Source organism: Anomalospiza imberbis, chromosome 19 (genome assembly GCF_031753505.1).
Source record: "Anomalospiza imberbis isolate Cuckoo-Finch-1a 21T00152 chromosome 19, ASM3175350v1, whole genome shotgun sequence".
NCBI lineage: Eukaryota > Metazoa > Chordata > Aves > Passeriformes > Viduidae > Anomalospiza > Anomalospiza imberbis.
In genome coordinates, this window is record NC_089699.1 from 9,793,854 (window position 1) to 9,812,440 (window position 18,587).

At 40.1% G+C, this 18,587-nt stretch overlaps 1 long non-coding RNA gene across 2 annotated transcripts in view; it reads left to right on the plus strand.

Moving 5' to 3' along the window:
• LOC137485327 (uncharacterized) overlaps positions 1 to 14,770 on the plus strand; it is a 38,588-nt gene extending 23,818 nt beyond the window's left edge. Inside the window, exons 1-2 of one of the 2 annotated variants that reach the window (XR_011005275.1) lie at positions 7,301 to 7,487; positions 14,508 to 14,770. This is a non-coding gene — a long non-coding RNA (uncharacterized lncRNA). Of the gene's footprint in view, positions 1 to 7,300; positions 7,488 to 14,507 lie in introns of those variants that run through there. The other variant, XR_011005276.1, reaches the window with a different exon arrangement.
• The last annotated feature ends 3,817 nt before the right edge of the window (positions 14,771 to 18,587 follow it).

The window sequence follows — 18,587 nt, forward strand, 5'->3', positions numbered from 1 at the left end:
CATAGTTTAGTTATATTAAAACTTTATCAGGTCCACATTGACAATAATTTGATCACCCAGTGCCACTTAACAGACTCTCTTCCAAAATTTTATCCTGTTTTTTGGCTGTGTTAATAGCCTGATAGACATTCTGAATTACTGCATGTTTTGATGGCCAAACCAAAAAAATCCAAAACAAAACCCCCAAACCAAAACCATAACAGCTTCCTAGGTGCATCTGATAAGCTCAACTCTTTTAATTACCTTAGTTATCAGTACGTTTGTATGACTGTAAGGGAGGGAAAACACAGTTTGAGGGTGGAGCTGGCAGTGACCTGAACTGGGCACTTTGATCCCTTGCCACCTGAGAGTAGGAAACTTCTCTCATTCCTCATGGGATGCTCTACTGCATCTCCTGTTACAGTTTTTTTCCTGACTGCTGATCAAATGGTATGTTTAAAAACAATCCCTGCCCCACCTGAAAATGTGGTAGGCAGGAAGATATTTGTAAGAATGCAGAGAATTTATCATATTACAGTAAAAGCACAAGTAAAGCAAGAGAAAAGGCTGTGTCAGAGAATGACTTAAGTCTCTCTTGTTGGTAAATATTGGCTACATAAAGTGCAGTGCAGAGTACAGCATCTCCCTGGAAGATTTTTTTTAATACTTTTCTCAACATGAGAAGGAGTTTTTGTGTTCCACAATACATCAAGTATATGTTTGCCAGAAGACTTTATTAACTTATTAAATCAGCAAGATGAAATAGCCACTTTGTTCTATTTAATTTAAAACAATAAACTAAATAATAAAATTGTGGCTTCATAATGTAGTCTTGTGTTAGATAAGAAAGTCTTTTATTCAATATTAGAATTTCTTCCAGTGGTAGTTTAGTTTGGTTTCCATCCATATGTTTACTACACTACATCCATATGTTTACTACAAAAGGGTCTGTATGTTTGACAGCCTGTGCCATATAATTAAATATGAGACACTTTTGCTAATGCAAGTAATGCAGATATGAATTTAAATGCACACAGATTTAGAAATGGAGATTTATTTTAAAAAGAAAGGATAAAGACATCAATAAAAACCAAATAAAACTGCATGTATCCTACATGGAGATGAGTAGGACAACCCAACTTCCCAATAATAATTTCTGTATTAGGCTGATGTTGCCCATGTTGAGGAAATGTAAATTTATGAATAGAAATTCACATATTTAATGCAATACAGAATAGTCTTTCGAGCATGCCCCCATAAAGTGGTGTTGAAAACAGAATTTTAAGAATGGGATATCAGTAGGAGTGATGGATTTTGAAACTAAGGATTTAAAAATCTGTCTTCTAACTAAGCAGAGCTACTTATTTTCAGATTACTTCAGTTGCCCATTACTTGCACCCACCCAAAATTTCTCCTTTCTTGACCTTGTGTTAACCCCAGCTCCTGTTGGGGGTAACCTGGGTCTGGGTGCCTCTTGCTAGGCCAAGAAAAGGCTCAGGCCTTCAGGTGCAACTCTGGGCTCAGATTCTTGGACTGTAATAAGGAGCAATATTGTCAAATATTTAAGGTCTGGGTGTGTTTGTAATTCTTTATTCTTCAACAGGTTTAGAATAGCAATTTTTTGAACTGGCAAAACCTTTAAAGTCGCCATCAGTAACAAAGTTGGTTTTGAATGTGATTTCAATATCTCCTGTCAATTTGTGAAACAGCTGTTATATTATTTTCAATATTTCTGGTTATTTCAGTGATTAAATTTTGCATTTGATATAAAGTTTTAAAAATACCGCTTTTTTTCCTAGGATTTTGTTGCTGTTGTTTGGTTTTTGCTTGTTTGTTTTTAAAAATAAGCATTTAACTGAAAAATAGAATGGATAGAGAAACAGAATAGCCACAGTCCAGATTACATCTCCATTTCCTATAATCATCTGCACAAGATTTAACAATTCTTTGAGACATAATGCCATTATTTGAGCTTAAAGCGATTATCTGTTCTCAATAATCACAGTGGTCTACACCAAAAGCTTCTGGAACATTTTTTTAGTCAGAAACTATTGATTTTTTTGAAGGTACACTTCCTGCTTTTGTATCGGTGCTTAAATTTTACCTAATCCACTTGCTTTTCTGCCTGTGCATGTAGAGGAGGCTGCAGTGGGTACAAACATTCCCAAGTTCAAAATCCCTTGTAAGAGCATAAAAACATGGTGCATTGTATCTTTAGTCTTCCCAATAAATTTATTTTTGATCCATTTTTTGATACTGCCTTTGGTGGAGTAGTTTTTAATAAAGGCTGCAGGAGGCAAGACTCCCTGTGTACTGTAAAACCTGCACACTAGCCTTCTGCAGAGTTTAAGGAAATGTGAGATCCTATGAGATCCTATTGCTTTGAAATAGCTGCTTGTTGACATTCTTGCATTATTTTTCTTTATATGGGAGCATGGAGGGCTCACAGTCAGGGCTGCTGACAAAAGCTGTGGGAGAGATTTCTTACCAGTACATGGCTTATCAAAATATGAAACACAGAATGCTGAAAAGGTCACCATGGCAAACAGCTGGGTTGTATTTCATGAATATATAAAGCATTTCATTTCTAATGTCTCATTCCAAAGACAAAGATTTTAATGAAACTGGAAAATGGCAGGAAGCTGCTTTTGTAATCTGGCTGCTTTTTGAACTGGCAGTTTCAAAGTCAGGTTGCCATTATGCGTTAAGAGCTTTCAGGGCACATAAAGTCTTGTTAGAGCTGGCCAGAACTTTGCTGAAGTACCCAGAGACTTGATTAATTTACTGCTATTTTATACAAGTAGAAAAATTAACACCTGCTGCTTACAGGAGTTCCCACTTCCTTCGTATGTGTACTGTTCAAAATTAAGTATTACCTCAGGAGCCACAACCCACAGAAGAAGTTCACTGCGGGTCTGGCCTTCAGTGGGATGATCATGGAAGAGTGTGATGGAAAACTGGGTGCTCTTTATAGCTTCAGAACTCAGGGGGGTTTGTCACATTTTCAGTGAAATTCACTTTCTGAGCTTTATGAGTACATTTAGGAGTAACATGGGCTCGATGACTGAAATTAAATGCCTTGAAGGGTGTATCTTTTTAATTTGTGCTGAGATTTTGCTCAGTACAAAAGTTATCTATCAAAAATTTTTATTAGGATCTTACTGTGCCCTGTAGCCACCCCCAGGACTGCGGGACAGTGATGGTCACTGATGGTCAGTGACTGGCCTTCAGAAAAGGAATAATAATTCTGACAAATACCATGGGACAAGAGAATACTTCAAGCAGCAGCACATGAATTGTAACTCAAAATGTGGAGCAGAGATGGAACTTTTTCCTTAATCTGCTTTCATGGCTGGATTCTGTGCTGGGAAAAGGACAGATGGACACACCCTTTATAGATGGACGATCTGGATACATGCCCTGCCCTGCCCTCTGTTCCTTGCTGTGCCCAAAATTACGTAAGAATTGCTTAGGTAGGAATGATGTGGGTAAAGACTCTTAGTGTGTAGTACAGTACCAGTATTGGCTTGTCTTCATCCCTGTGAATTGGTACAGTTTTGAGGATGAGATGCAACACTTAAATTAAGAAGGAAAAAAAAATCTATTAGAAAGTATGTTTTGGTTTATAGCTTTATATGTGGCCTTAGGTTATAGACTTGTGAGTGGAAAGAAATGTGATGAGGATGAATTTCAGGTCTCTGCTAGACCATTTAAAAATACAAATCTGCAGTACACCGTTTCTTCATAAGATTCAGATGGGGGGATACATTCGTCAGTGTCTGTCAGATGTTTAATTGGGTAATTTCCAGGAGAATAAGGTTTATTTTGAGTAGTGATTTGACATCTTCTACTGTATGAACCACAAAGAACCACTCCCCCCTCCTTTCATTATGTGAGAGACTTGATTTTGCGTCGAATAGTTCTAATCAGGAGTTCAGTTTGTGGTGGCTATAGATTATTCATGCATCAGCCTTTCTCTTTTAATGGAGAGAAAATTGTGCCACCATCATAAATCTTACAGCAAATATTTCACATTCCCAGTCCTACTGGGACAAATGAAAGGAGCAAACATTTCTTTTTCTTGCAAGCCAGAGAGCAGCTGTGCTACTGGGGCAGACGAGGCAGTGACATGTGCTCTGTGCCGTTTGTCATGTCCCAGGCTCCAGGGATCCAGGTTCTGCTTGCTGGGTAAAGGCATCCAGTGATGGATTTGCCAGTTGCCAAGAGTGAGGGATCATTTCCAAGAAAGCTGGGCATTTCAGCCCAGTTGGTGTGGGTAGGTGTGTTGGAATTACAGGTAAACAACAGCATATGGTTTAGCTAGAGTATCCTGAACCTTTCAGGATTCGGGGACCAGGAATTCCTGTTCCAAGTTACTTTCAGGATAAGCTGCTTTTTCACTGCCTCAGGGAGAGAGCCCAGGAGTATGGCCAAGGTAAAGCTGGCTTCTCTGACACCCATCCAAGGTGTCCCAACAAGTTCTGTGTAATCAGAATCCTTTGTCCTTTAAAAATAAATAAACCCAAAGATCTCCTGTTGCAGATCATAATGTGCACAGAAAATTTCCCTTCCATTTTTTTTGCCTGGCTGTGGCTCTTTTGGGGACTGTAATGGTGTGAGGGCAGCATTATTTGGTTTTATTTGTCTGTTGTAAACTCTGGCGTAGTTATTTCTGCACCAACATTTGGAGCAGAGAGAAAGCAGGTGTGATAATGTAGGTTGGATTATACTCTAAATAGTGAGAACAGGCTGGTGTTCTGAAATTGGTCTCTGTGAGATTTGATGACCAAAACAGTCCAAGGAAGCCTGATGAGCCTTTCATTACAGGAGGGCTGATCCCTTGGGAAGTTGGTTAATGTAGCATCACATGAACTCTCCCACCTCGGTCAATTCCCAAGTCTTCAGCCCTGGCAACAGCATTAACTACTTACCATAGAGCAAGTCCTCCTGGGGGGAAAAAAGTCTCCCATTTGGACTTCTGTGCTGCCACCTCCCCTGTGTGACTTCCCCTGGTTTCTCCTTTCCCTGTCCCTGGACTGGATTGGTATTCCTGGTGGCCACCTCCCTTTTCCTGGAGACCAAATCCCTCTGCCCAGCCCTTAGATCTGCCCCCCACCCCTTCCCCTTCTTAAGCTGCCTTCTCCACGTGGTCATGCTCTTTTACCTCGCTGGGTTCCCTTCAGCCACGTGTGATACCCTTTGCTGGAATAAAACCCTGCAAAAAGAGCCCTTCTTGCCTCTGTCGCTGAGCCAGCTGCGGTGAGTGTTGAGTGAGGGTCTGACTGCGTTGCCTGAAGGTAATCTCAACCTGCTTTTCCACAGGAGAGGCTTGTGGGGGACAGATTTTAGGCAGCAGCAACCACTACTCCAAACACCCACATTTTTAGGTTAAGGTCTAGGAGAATCTCTTCCATGTGGAGTGGTTTTGGACTTTTATTAATTCTTCAAAATGCATTTTGTCACAGCTTTCCTGTACAATTATAAGGCTTTTTTTCTGAAATTTATGATTTTTGAGTGTTTTACTGAGGTGTAAAGAGTACTCCTGCTTTCAGGTTTTCCATTTCAAATCATGCTATCCTTCCCCCAAATCTTTCTGGTTGCCCCAGTCTTCACCAAAAGACCAGTCTTGAAAACGTGGCCAAAGCCAGGCTGTAAATTAAAAACTGGAACCCTGAAAGGAGAAAGCCACAAGAAATAAAGAAAATACAAACAAAACCTCCCAACCCAACCAACAAAACACAAAACCTCACAACAACCACAAACAAGAAAAATAAAAAGAAAACAGGCAAACAAACTCAAACATCCTACCCCAGGCTTCTGGAGATGCTTCTGTGACAATTTTCTGAGTTGGGGATTTTTGACATAATTTACTCAATGTAGCTGAAAATACTAATTTGATAAAATTCTGCTTTTCCTTTAAGATGTTCACTTATTTCAATGCTTCTTCTTCAAATGAATGGCCTTTTGATGAATTATTTTGCTCGTTTTCTCTCTGAGGTTTGCTGTGTGTCTCTGCTTTACCATCCCCTGGGTGTGACCAGTTCCCTTGACATTTCCAGGGAATAAGTTGATGTGGTGAGAAATAAGTGTTTGTTTTTCCTGCTCAGCTGTTAAGATTTGTATATTGAGATATGCACTTGGTGTCTTTTCCTCATGCACCAGCATTTGTCTGTAGACTGATGAAATAGTGAAGTTTATCCTTCCATTAAACTTTTCTACTCTGGTTTAGATAAGTGGATTAGTTACTCAATTAGTGCCAATTTGATCCAAACTCATATTTTCTCATTATCTGTCTTATCCACATTACTTATTTTACTATATTTATTGCTGGAATTCAGTAATTCAAAATGTAAAAGAGATTGCTATGAGGAGGATAGAGAAAAGATAAATTTATACTAAAATTATTAAGTATTACTTTATAAGTGGATGTTTGTAGGAATTTGGCCTGAACAAATATATATAGGAAATATGAAAAAATCAGCATGAAAAAATATTTTTGATGCTTTTGGTAGAATAATTTTGTCAAGTTTCTTTAAAATTTCAGGTGACATTTTAAAAAATGCCCTTTGAATTTAATACAAACAAGCAACCCATTACTGCAAAAACTGATATGAATTGCATGAAATAGATGTACTTCTTACTTGTAATTAACTATGCTTCTTAAGTAGAGTCAACTATTCTTTTTCATTATGTCAATGCCAAATTCTGCAACTCCCTTTAAATCTTAATAAATGTTTTTTGGCAAATTATTGAAGATCTGCACTGTGAAATATTAGAACAGATGCACTATTGCCTTGATCCTGCCTGCTGCTCTGTGTGGGTTGAGTTAATACTGTCTCTGTTCAGAGATTTTGATGTTCACTTAATATATTAATTTGTAGGTTTGAGGTACAAGATTGTTCATCTTTCATGCTATCCTGCAGGCTGTTGTTTACTTCCTTTGGTGCTAAGTAACCATGCAAATAGAATGAGTGCATTGATTAATCATTTCAGTGTAAATTATTTATATTCCAAATTAAGTAGCTTGAAAAAGAGCTGAGAACAAGAGGTTTTTTTAATTCCTTTTGACAGAGCCTGACCTGTCCATCCCACAAATGCACCCCGCATCTCCTTTCTCCAGCCCATTTCCTAAGCACAGACGTCATAATAGAAGCAGGGATAGCCTCCAGATACAAATCTACATATCAAGGAATTTTTTATATATTAAGGAAACATTACAATGTTTCTGAAGCAGAAGAGCTTAGGATAATGCACGGGAAAGAAAGTTTCTTCTCTCTCTTGTCTGTCTCTCCATTTTGGAAGAACACACACATAGAGCCTGTCCCCTGGGGATGTTTGCCATTTCCAGAAGGTCTGAAGGTTCAATAAAAGTGTTGCCCTGCAGACTGGGAGAGTATTTGGGTGTTCAGCAGCGCAGTCCAGAGCCAGTTAGGCACCACTTCCATCTGCAGATGGACTCTCCAAGCCCTTTCAGATCCTCCTGGAACACTCTGCTGCCAAAGCTGATGGTAATGAGCACTTACACAGTGCTTGCAGGGGAAATCAGTGACATGATGTGCACTCCAGCTGGGGAAGTTGAGGCACAGGAGGGAAAAGTGGCTGTTAAAAGAGCTGGGAGTAAGGTCCAAATCTCTTGACTCTGTGCCCTGGGCTCTTTTGGAATTCTGCCAGGGAAATTGACTCTAAACTGCTGCTACATCCACCAAGTCTTCTCAAATCTCTTACATCAGCACTCAGCATGAGAAATATCAGAACTAGGATGTTGTATCAGCCTGTTTGTCTGGGACTCCTGAGCCCAGCTGCATAATCAGGGCAGCTAAGATAGCAGCTTCCCTAGAAAACACTATTTCACCCAATTATTGCTGTACAATAGCGAATTACAAGTTTTATTTCAGAAATTGTTGCAACCAAATGCGTTGCTGTCTCGTTGCGGACACAGTATGGAGGTCTCCTGGCTAGCACGCTCCCTGTGGCCGGAGGGTGCAGTAGGAAGGGCTGCCCCCAGATCCCTCCTGAGACCTCCAGGGTGGCCGTGCTCACAGGAGCTGCTGCTCCCTGTGGCTGGCTGTGGCGTGGGTGGCACAGCTCCGAAGCAGGAACGAAGGACTGAGGCGAAGAAATAGGAAGGGGCCACTTGTATGAATTCCAAGTAATTTATTACCCAAGAGGGTTCAGGGACAAGTAAGCGCTGGGATAAGGGTGGCAGCACATTTTAAAGAGGGGAGGGGGGTAAGGGGTGGAAACCACTTGCATCCAATGGGGAAGCACTGGGGGAGGAGAACACAAGCGGGGTAATCAGTGAAGGCAGCAAGGGAGGGAGCAGGCTTAACAGTCCAATGGTGTGCTGGGGAAGGGGCAACAGACAGGGAACTTTCCAGAACAAACAGGGTGTGTCTAACTTGGCAGGCAGGGGTAGGGGGCAGTGAACTGGGGATTGACAGGGACTCATGAGGAAGCAAGGGAGGTACAAGGGAGGGACTGGGGAGACTGGCATAGGGATTGACAGGCACTTGGTGGGAAAATACTGAAGTAAACAACTTAGGGTTAAACCATTAGGGGAACAGAACGGGGTACATGGAACAAACCATTACAAACCGATTAACAAAAAACACTTATAAAACAACAAACCACCACACAAATGGACAAAATTTAGCCTGATAGCCAATATATATTATCCTCAGGTTCCCAGCTAAACTATTAAAATCAATCATGTACCAAACTTTCATTATGCCAGCTCAAATAAACAAATCCAGGCTCCCAGCACTAGCAACATCAGTAAATAGAGAAGTACAGTAAAGTGGATGATGAAATTATCCAAAAGACAGTCAAATGAAATTAAACTGTATGTATACCAAACTATTTATTTTTGGTTTGAATTTTTCATAGGGAAGCATCACAACCTATTATCTGCTACATTGTGAAGTGCAAATGCCAGCAGCTGGGGGTGATGCTTTGCTGTGTCCCTTTTGACAGCTCCATTAGTGTTGATGGTGCTATGGGAACCAGCATCTCTGGGTAAATTAGGAGGAAGTTTGGCTCAGAGAACTTTCTTTTTTTGTTAGTTAGAGAAGACAAGCTGACACCATTTTGCCTTGGATTAGACTGTGACATGACACAAAGTCTGAGTGTTAGGAAAACGGAAGGGAAATTAAGCAGGAAGCAATAAGAAATGCATTCAGGGCAATGGTTAAAAATAATAAGAGTTAAGGCATAGGTGGTCACGAGCTTTGCAGTTCAAACAGACACGGAAAGAGAATAGAGAAGCTGAAACTGCAGCAGCTGGAAACTGACAGGATCAAATAATTTGCAGTATGAGCTGTAGATAACTTAGTAGTAGTGAACTAATCAGCTACTGAAGCCTTTATTTGTTTAGTACAAGTGATTGGAAGAGAACGGACCAGCTACTAAGAAACCTGGAGGTTGTACTTATTTTAAATTCCTGAGAATTTATGGTAGTCATTTAAGAAATACAACTATGTCTCCAGAGCATGAGGAAGAATAGGCTGCGGTTTCTGAAGGGAATAAGCTGCAGTTTCTAAAGGAGCACGGGCAGCTGAACAGCAATTCTGGTGGTATTTGGAAACAGAGCTTCCTCAGGCTTTTCTGAAATTTCCACAGGGAAACCTCATTAGATTTATGGGATCCCTGAATTTAACCAGAGCAAAGAAAACAGCCTGAGGTGGAGCCATTTCAAAGTAAAAGCTGCTGGTGTGCACAGACAAACTGCAGCTGTCTGTGAAGGCAGGATCCCAGAGGCTGGGTCAGGGCTATGCTGCCTGGTGCTCTCACAGGGCAGATAAGGAAGGGAGGTTTTATCTCTGTGTCTGAGCCCAGCAATCCTTTTTTTCCAAAGGTAGTAGACTGAGCACAGTCTATTGTTTCTGGCACAGATGTGAGGAAACTCATCTCTGTGTGTGCAGCAGCCAGGTCAGGATGTAGGCAGCCCTGTCACCATCTCCAGATCCAAAACAGGAGCTCTGCGACAGAATCATGAGAGTTGTTCACTAAACTGGGATTAGGCTCAACAGCTGTGAAGTCTTTGTGTTTGGCACTTGGGGAATATCAACTTGCTGCAGATGAGGGCTCTCACCTGGCAAATTAATTTTCGCTTTTAAACTGATCCATCCTGCAAACAGTCTGGCCCTGGCTGAGGCACAGATCCCATCACTGCAGCAGTGGATGCTGCTTGGCTGCTGCTTGTGCAGCCTGGTTTGGGATTTGTGCAGAAACTGCCTCACTGTGTATTAAATGACTGATGTGTTGGTAGGATACCTTTTTTCTGTTTCTCTAAGTACATTCATATTTGTGCAATTTTGCTCCTCCCTTAACCTGTGTTGAGGGAGGTGGTGATTACTCATCTAGTCACCTCTTGCTTTGCATCTGCCCAGGGTCTGTGCTCTTCCCAGAAATCTGTGCAATCCCTTCATGGAAGTGGCAAGTGTCTACCCAGCAATGCAGGGCCTTCTCAAGAACAATCTGAGAATTTTAGTAAAATAGTATTACTATTAAATTGTATTTTTTTTTGTGTGTAGCCAGAACATGCAGAAATGTAGTAGATAAGAACTATCTCTCTGATTTTTGGGAAGTCTTCCTATTCCCCTTCCCCTTTCTTTTTTCTTTTTCTTTTTTTTTTAAAGTAAATAGAAGTCTAAAGGTACAATCTAATATTAGGATTAGCAGCTCAATGTAGTGCTCTGCGCCTCAGCAGGCAAATAATCAAGGTCTTCTCCCTTCCTGTGGCTGCATGTTAAGTAAAGCAAATAACTGAGCTCATAAATTAAACAGAGATGGCCCTGCCAGAACTCCTTACCTGAACCCATTATTGCCTGCTCTTTCAAAATCTAAGCATGATGGAAATTTCCATGTTCATAGAGTTTGTATCAGGAGCTGATGTTGATATTCTGTCACATTCCAAAATCCTTCTTGTTTGTTATACACGTAGGTGATGAGGGAGCCTTTGAGTTTAATTTGAGGCTGTCCTTAGCCCGTGCCCACCATATCCCAAATAGGATCATTCCACAACTCAGTTATCTTCTGATGTTTCTTGAATCTGTTACATGGAAATAGAATCTGGAATATAAATGCAAAAGGCATTTTTAAGAATGCAAAAGGAAATTATAAGGATGAGCCTTATAGAGCTTTTTATGGTCTACTCAATAGCTCATGGAAGAGTTTGGTGTTGGAGTTTTTTTGGTTGGTTGATTGGTTGGTTGGGTTTTTTTTCCCTAAATACAGACTAGCTCTTTTGTGTTAGTTGCAGAAGAGACTCTGACAAATGGCTTGAAGAACGAGTGAGTGAATAAAGTGACAAATTAGGGAATTAGAATATTTTAGTTTGGTTTATTTTGGACATGAAACAAATCAAATGCCTCATATTAAAAGGGAACTGACTGTTGTTTTCAAACTGGACATGGTAGAAAAGACTGCACTTCATCTTGCACAACCTCCTAAGCACATCAGTAGCACAGGCTGACCCTCAGCTCCTGTGAGTGGCTTGGGAGGGACTTTGTGCATGTGCAGGAAAACCCATCACGCCCTGGTAGTTTTGTGCCTGAGCCTCTGGACAGAAAGGTTTGAAAACTCACCTTGTGGGGCAGACAGCGGCAGAAGTACCCCTTAAAAATTTTTGAGCCCTTGAGAACATTTTCCTGATGGGTGATGAAACAGAATCCAGAGAGTTGAGAGTGGCTTCAGGAAGAGGTAAGTGTTTGAGTTTCCCCTTGAACTGGAATAGCAAAATTTTAGTTGCCACTGGAAAGCTTTCATCCACAAACATCAAAATAATTTCTAGATAAAGAGGGAGGTGGTTGGGCTTTTTGACTAAATACATTTTTCAGTTTCTGCAATGAAATAAAAATAGTGGAGAAATAGGATGTACATGGGATTCAGTATTAAGTTGTCCAGGTATTACAGTTTCAGACATCAGTTTAATCAGGCAAGTCAGAAGAAATATGCAGGACTGAAATCAAATAATATATGGTTTCTAAGAAGGAAATGTAGGCAGATTGGAACCTGAAAGATTTTATGGAAAGACTTTTTTCATATGTGACTTCTTTTTTTTCTGGTCCAGGAGGAGCCATAACCATCCAAAGCAGTTCTTTCCTAGATTGAACCATGTGAGCTTGGTCCCCCAGAGTAAACGAATGGTCATTTGGTTGGCTACCAGCTGGTAAGTCTGAGTGAAGAAGTCTCTCTCTCCTGTGACAGTGGCGGTTCTGCTGCTGGAACCCTGAGCAGAACTCAGGTCTGGGCAGTGCAATGACATTTTCCTGTAGAAAAAGCATACAATATCTGGGAACTGAATCCATACAGTCACACATTCAACCTTGAGCAATGGCCTTGGCAGATCTCAGATTTTAAATAACTTGAAATCTATGTGAGAGCCTGGGAGAGGAAATTGGTGGGGAAGGAAGGCAGGCAGAAGGTTCAGCTCTGAACCAGCTGTTCTGTACCCACTGGTAGGATGTCACATCAGGTGCTACTCTGCGGTGCAGGTCCTGCCCTGTGTGACTGTGGCACAGCTGCACATGGGGCAGGGTTGTTTGGTGTTTGGATATTGAGTTGTGACTTGAGAGAAATGAATCTGATTGCCTGCTTTCCCACGGTTTCCTGAGTTGCTCGTTGCTTACACATTCTGGGCCTGTGAGGGGTGGATTCAGTTTTGTGCTGCTCAGCTGGAAGAGCTGTGTTATCTTGAAATACAAGTTTACTACTAATTTCTCCCCTTACTGTGCCAATCACATTGACCAGCCCAGTAGTGTTATGTTTATTATGGTGGTATTAAAGCTGCCAAGCACGAATGAGGCCCAGAAGACTGGGAACAACACAAAGGGAGAGTGCAACTCTCTGTTCCCCATGATATTCATTGTTTTAAGGGCTTGTCTAAAGCAGAAAGCTATTCTAGTGTCAGACAAGGTGTGAATAAACCCACATAAACCAGTACAGCTTCTCGGGACTCCTCTGATCTCCGATTAAAAGCAACTTCTCTATAGTTGTATTTTTTAGTTTGTTTTCAACAACTGTACTTTTATGTAGGGTTTCTAGCAAAGGAACATTTTAGAGTATTCTCTGAATCTCCTAAATTTCAGTGTGTTGTACAGCTGCTTTCTATTTATATATAACTATATGGGTATATTTATATGCTCTGCATCATTCCAGAGCTGGCTGTGAACAAAATGATTCCATAAAATAGAGTCTGTAAGGAACCTGAATGATACATGTTCTGTAAATGTGTGGCCAGTTGCCACAGTGGGGTTTTGTGATGTGTGAGACCAACAAGGCGAATCTCTCCCTTGTGCTGGAAGGTGGAGATGGAATGTAGGGAATGGCAGGAAGTAGGTGGTACAGAAATGGGATGAAAGGAGAAGGATGTGTCCTCCAGGGATGCAGAATCAGCTTCATTAAAGTTTCTCCAGTTAAGGATCTGACCCAGAAGGTATCTTCGTGCCATGATTGATGTAGAAACTGTTTGCTGAACTATTTGCTGAATCTTCATCTTTATGATCAGTGGTTGGACCTCCATCTATATTTTAATATACTTACGATATGATTAAAAACATGAACTTAATGAATAGGGAGAAATTACTTTCTTACTTTGTTAGTCTAAAGACATTATGTCTGACCTAGTTCTGCAAATATTAGGAAGGAAATAGGTAAGGAGAAGGAAAAGGTGGCAGCTGATTTTTAATATACTGTGAACTGCTTATAGGGTGAGAGCCATTTGTTCCAGTGATTATTTTCTCATCCTTTACATATTCAGCTGCATCTGTTCCTGAGCACAATTCACAAACTGACTTAATTGTTTCTAAGCCTATAAGGGGTGTATTTTAAAAAGCAAATCCAACAGTACATTAAATAACAACATTTTAATTAACTCAGGAATGCTTTCCCTTATTTGTTGCGATTTATTTTTCCCTTCTTACCTAGCTCTTAAGAGCAGAAGCTTATGGGTTCCCTATGGAATTATGTTACTATAGTGAAGTTGTTCATAGAAATTTGAACAGACAAAGCCTTGAGGGCATCAGAAAGTGTCCTGCCAAAAATTTAGTATTTCCAAGAATTAATGGGAAGAACTATTCCAGTGATCTGCTAACTGCTGTTCACCGTGGTTTTAATCCCTCAAAAACTTGTTTCAGATTTTCAAGAGTCTGTAAAGTTGTGTTCAAGATTCTGCTGAGATGCTTGTTTAATTTCACAGCGTAAATATATTCAAATAATCAATAAGCATAATTAGGGACCTTTATTACTCTCCCTGAGGTACAGCTCAAGGACATAATCCTGAGAGAAGGAAAATTCTCAGCTCCCACTGACTTATGGTGCTTCCAGGTAGCAAAGGCACAGGGACATCTGACCTTAAGACAGTAAAAAAGGGAACGATTTAGGAGGCAGGAATCTAAATAATTTTCTCAAATTCCACCAAGTAGTCAACTCAGGTTATTTAGTAAAGCACCAAGGAAGACTTGGGTTTATGGCTGTCACATGGGAAGTGAAGAGCAGAAGAAAATAGTGACATCTGTGTGGTTCTACAGGGCAAATTCTCAGAGCTTCATTAATGGGGCATTAATGAGCAGAAGAGTAATTGTCCTGGCTGATCTGTGCCTCTGGATCCTGCATGTCAGGAGTTTATGATGGACCCAATCTTCCTCTGTAGCAATGTATCTGAACAACTTAGGCCACATTGTGCACCAGCCATACTGTTTGTAGTTCTTCTTATAAGAGTCCTCTGGAATGAATCAAGGTTACTAAGACATAAACTGTTCTAGAATAAGAAAGAAGAGGCTGAGAAAAAGAACATCAAGAACTAGATAACAGAGCTATGAACCACCTGGACTGTAACCAATCACATACTCTGAAGAGGGCATACAGAATGCATGGACAAGATAGAGGCACCAATGAAGAAATGCTAGAGAGTGCAGTAGTTTTTAGAATCTATAAATAAGTACATAATATAAACAATAAAGGGCTTCTGCTTAATCATATTGGTTGGTCATACAGAAGTCCTGTTTCCCGCATTCCTCCTCCTGCAGTCCATGGCACTGCAAACATCAATTATTTGTTACAGTCCTCATCTATGAAATATCTCTGTACTTCAAACAATTAAGGGCTTATGAAATATCCCAGACTGACAGCCTTAGAGACTAAATTCTGTTTATTTGCAAAGTAGGTTGAGTTCAACCAAGAGTGCTTTCTGGCACTCCCATCTCCATGCTGTTGCCCCTGGACCCTCTCTATGGGCAAGAAGTTTTCTCATCAGCAGCTTCCTTTCATTTATGGCACCTCAGAAATGCTCAGCCAGACATCTTCTACCCCCTAAGCATTGCTGTTTCACCTGAGCGAAAAACAAGACAGGTATAAATGACTGAGTTTCATTCATGACATGTGAAATGTGTAAATGTGTTCTACTTATCAGCAAGAAAAGTGCCTTACTTCTGTTGATATTCTATCCAATTTCCTCTGTCATGCCCAATATGACTGCACCAGAAGTTGCATTTGAAAGATCCAGGTTTGCAGACCACTGAAGAGCCCTCAAATGTTAATGAGTTTCAGTCGTGGCCAGCCAAGGGCACTTTGGAAGCAACAACCTCGGGGTGAAATGTTCAATATCCTCTTACCAAACCTCTGAGGCTTCCAGTCATGTTGATGGATTTCTTTTCTTGTTGCTTAGATATTAACTCTACATACTAGGGAATAAAAACATAAGGCATAGTCTGAGAGGGAAGGAAAGTGTTTTTAAAAAGAAGGGAAATATTAATAATTTTTATTAATATTTCTAAATAATAATAGTACTTTTATAGGTCTGTAAAAGAGGCCATCTGGAAAACATTAAAAATCATAGACGTTTTAAATTGAGATTATATCCTTGGGGAAATCAACAGGAATTTATTGCTATGTATTGAACTTGTTCTGTTTCACATGAGGCTATTGGTTCAAACAAAATTTGAAGCTAGCTGCACTATGCCTCAGACCAAAAAAAATCATTCATCCTCTGCTAATTTGCCCTATGACATAGGGCACAATGTATGAACATTTTTAATGAGATAAAAATTTTATTTAGGAAAAGAATCATCTGGGCCTTTATGATCTGCAAAAAGTGCAGGTAAAGCTGTGACATTTACTTGGAAGCAAGGAAATATAGCTCATGTAGGGGATAGGATTTGGTAAGCATCAATATATACCTATAATCCATACAGAAAATCTTCTTCATTAAGTCTCTGGCTGATTACAGTATGTTTGGAAGGGATTTTTTTCTACATACTGCAATTCCATCCAAAGGGTGGAGCAGTTTTGAGGCTTAGTATCAGGCATTGCCAGTTCCAGCATGTGCCAGTACTAACTCACAGAAGAGGCCTGATCCAAAGAAATGCATTTCTACCCCAAAACTCAGAGAGCAGTGTGTCTCAAATGGAGCTGCTGCTCCTCTTTATTTTTATGAGGACTCTAAGGCATTACATTAATAATACGAATAAATAACCCCCCTTCTGCTACAATTCTCCAAATGCACTGAATAAATGGCCATATCTCTTTCTAAAAGTTGAGCCTAAAAGGAATAAGACGAGCCTGCTACCACTCAGGTAATGGAGTTCTTTTTTCACTGTCAGTGGAACTGGGCTGGTCTTCCTGGCATGCTGACAGGCCATAATAAAGGTCATCACACTTGCTGTCTCCAAACTCCCAGCACCTTGAACAGGAGTTTCAAGTGCACAGAATGGAGCCTAAGAATTATGGCTTAAGAGAAATGTGTCTGCTAATAGTAATTTCTGATAAACACCAGGTGAAAACCAGTCCTAGCACTGCTTGGGGGAGATCTGGAGGAGCAGGGAGAAGCTGTGTGCAATTTTCTCATTTCTGCTAAAAAAATTAATCCTTGTGCTGTGTGTTTTTTATCCATGGACTTCTGATAATAAAGATGCAAGTGCCACAGAAATAATTTTAGGCACAGGGAAATGAGTTGATTAATTCAAGTCCTTTGATAGAAACAGGAACTTGTTCTCCAGCTTCTGAACTCCTGAGTACCCCTGAGAAATAGCCTGGGATTTCATTGCTTCCTGTGCTAATTTCTGCAGAGTCAAAATGAAATATTTTGTGACAGTATGAACTTGGTTTTAAAAACTTTTATGTAGAGATTTTGCTCAGTATAGAAAGGAAAACTGTCTTTCATTTTATTTTTATATATTTATATTCACATGTATTTGCATATCAATTTAAGTTTCCATTTTTCAGGCTTCTTTTTAGTGAGGTCTATTTTGTTCTGAGCTGTTTAAGGCAATAAACAATTCATTATAAGTATGTTAATCCTGTGAGATGTATCTAAGGCATGATCAGTGTGACAGTGGGGCTAACATGTTGTGCAATTAAATTATATTTAACAAAAGTCCTTTGCATTCATGGGCTTTGTGGAAAACAGTGACTTGCAGATCTACATGAGTTTATTCCTACACAATCCAGGATGAGTATAAAAGCTATTACATTTCTAATTTAATCATATGTAGCTTGTTTTGTACTCTACCAACATATTTTTCAAAGTTTGCTGTCAATGTTCTCTCTGATTCCAGTTGTTTGTCACTGAATGTCATTTATTGCAGAAAAACTGATTATTTTCTCAGAATGTTGATGGGAATGGTAACAGAGTTGGGAGTAATTCTGCTGAAACATTTCAGTTTTTCAACTGGGTCTGTCACAGAGCCAAGAGCTGATTGTGATGTGTCCTCCCTCCTTCACTCTCACAGGCCCAAGGTCCTGGCCAGAGGGGAATCAGTAAAGTTTGGCTGAACTTGGGAATGGAAAACTAAAGAATGAAGGGGCAATAAGAATTTATTCCAAAATGTGAGACAAACATTGTCCCAGCTCTCTCTGAGAGCTCAGCAGCAGAGACCAGGCAGGATGGAGAGGAGTAAAGGAGAACCTGTGGTTTCAAGCCACATTTATTGACTGAACATAAGGAAAAAATTAAATGGGAATTTTATCGAGGTCATGCAGTCCCTGGGAGAGGTTCTGGGAATCTCTATTCCGAGTTTATTAAAGGCTGTGATGTGCCCCACAATGTTTATTTCCAACATGAATAGTTACCTACCCAAACTGCTCTTGAATAGCTGCAGGATTGAAAGCCCTTGCATCCACACAAAGAACCAAGAGCTTAGTGCCCAGGGAGAAGGAAAATCAGCTTACAGTAATCACCAGAAGCCAGCCAGGTAAATTAGTATGTTTGCTGCTGTCAAAATTGGTGGTAGTGGGGAACCTTTTAAAACCAATCTATTTTCTCTTGCATGCAGTGTAATAGGAACTTCTTTTCCCAGTGAACAGAATTCCTGAAAAAAACCCAGTAATTTTCTCTTTTGTGACATTATTATATTATATATTATGTGGCATATTTTATTATATTGTAGATTATGTGGCATATTTTAAGATGGCTGTATGAAGTCTGCCTACCTGGTTCTTTCTCTGTCTTCAAGCAATTAATCTTTTTGGTCTCTGTAAATTAGTTTGTTTCTTGGGACTCATATTTTGTCAGAGGGATATTTTGGCATGCTGCTGGACTAGGTGAGATTGTCCCAGTTGCATTTTACTGATAATGTTTGGTGTCTGATGTCTTCCATGTGAATACTTGCATG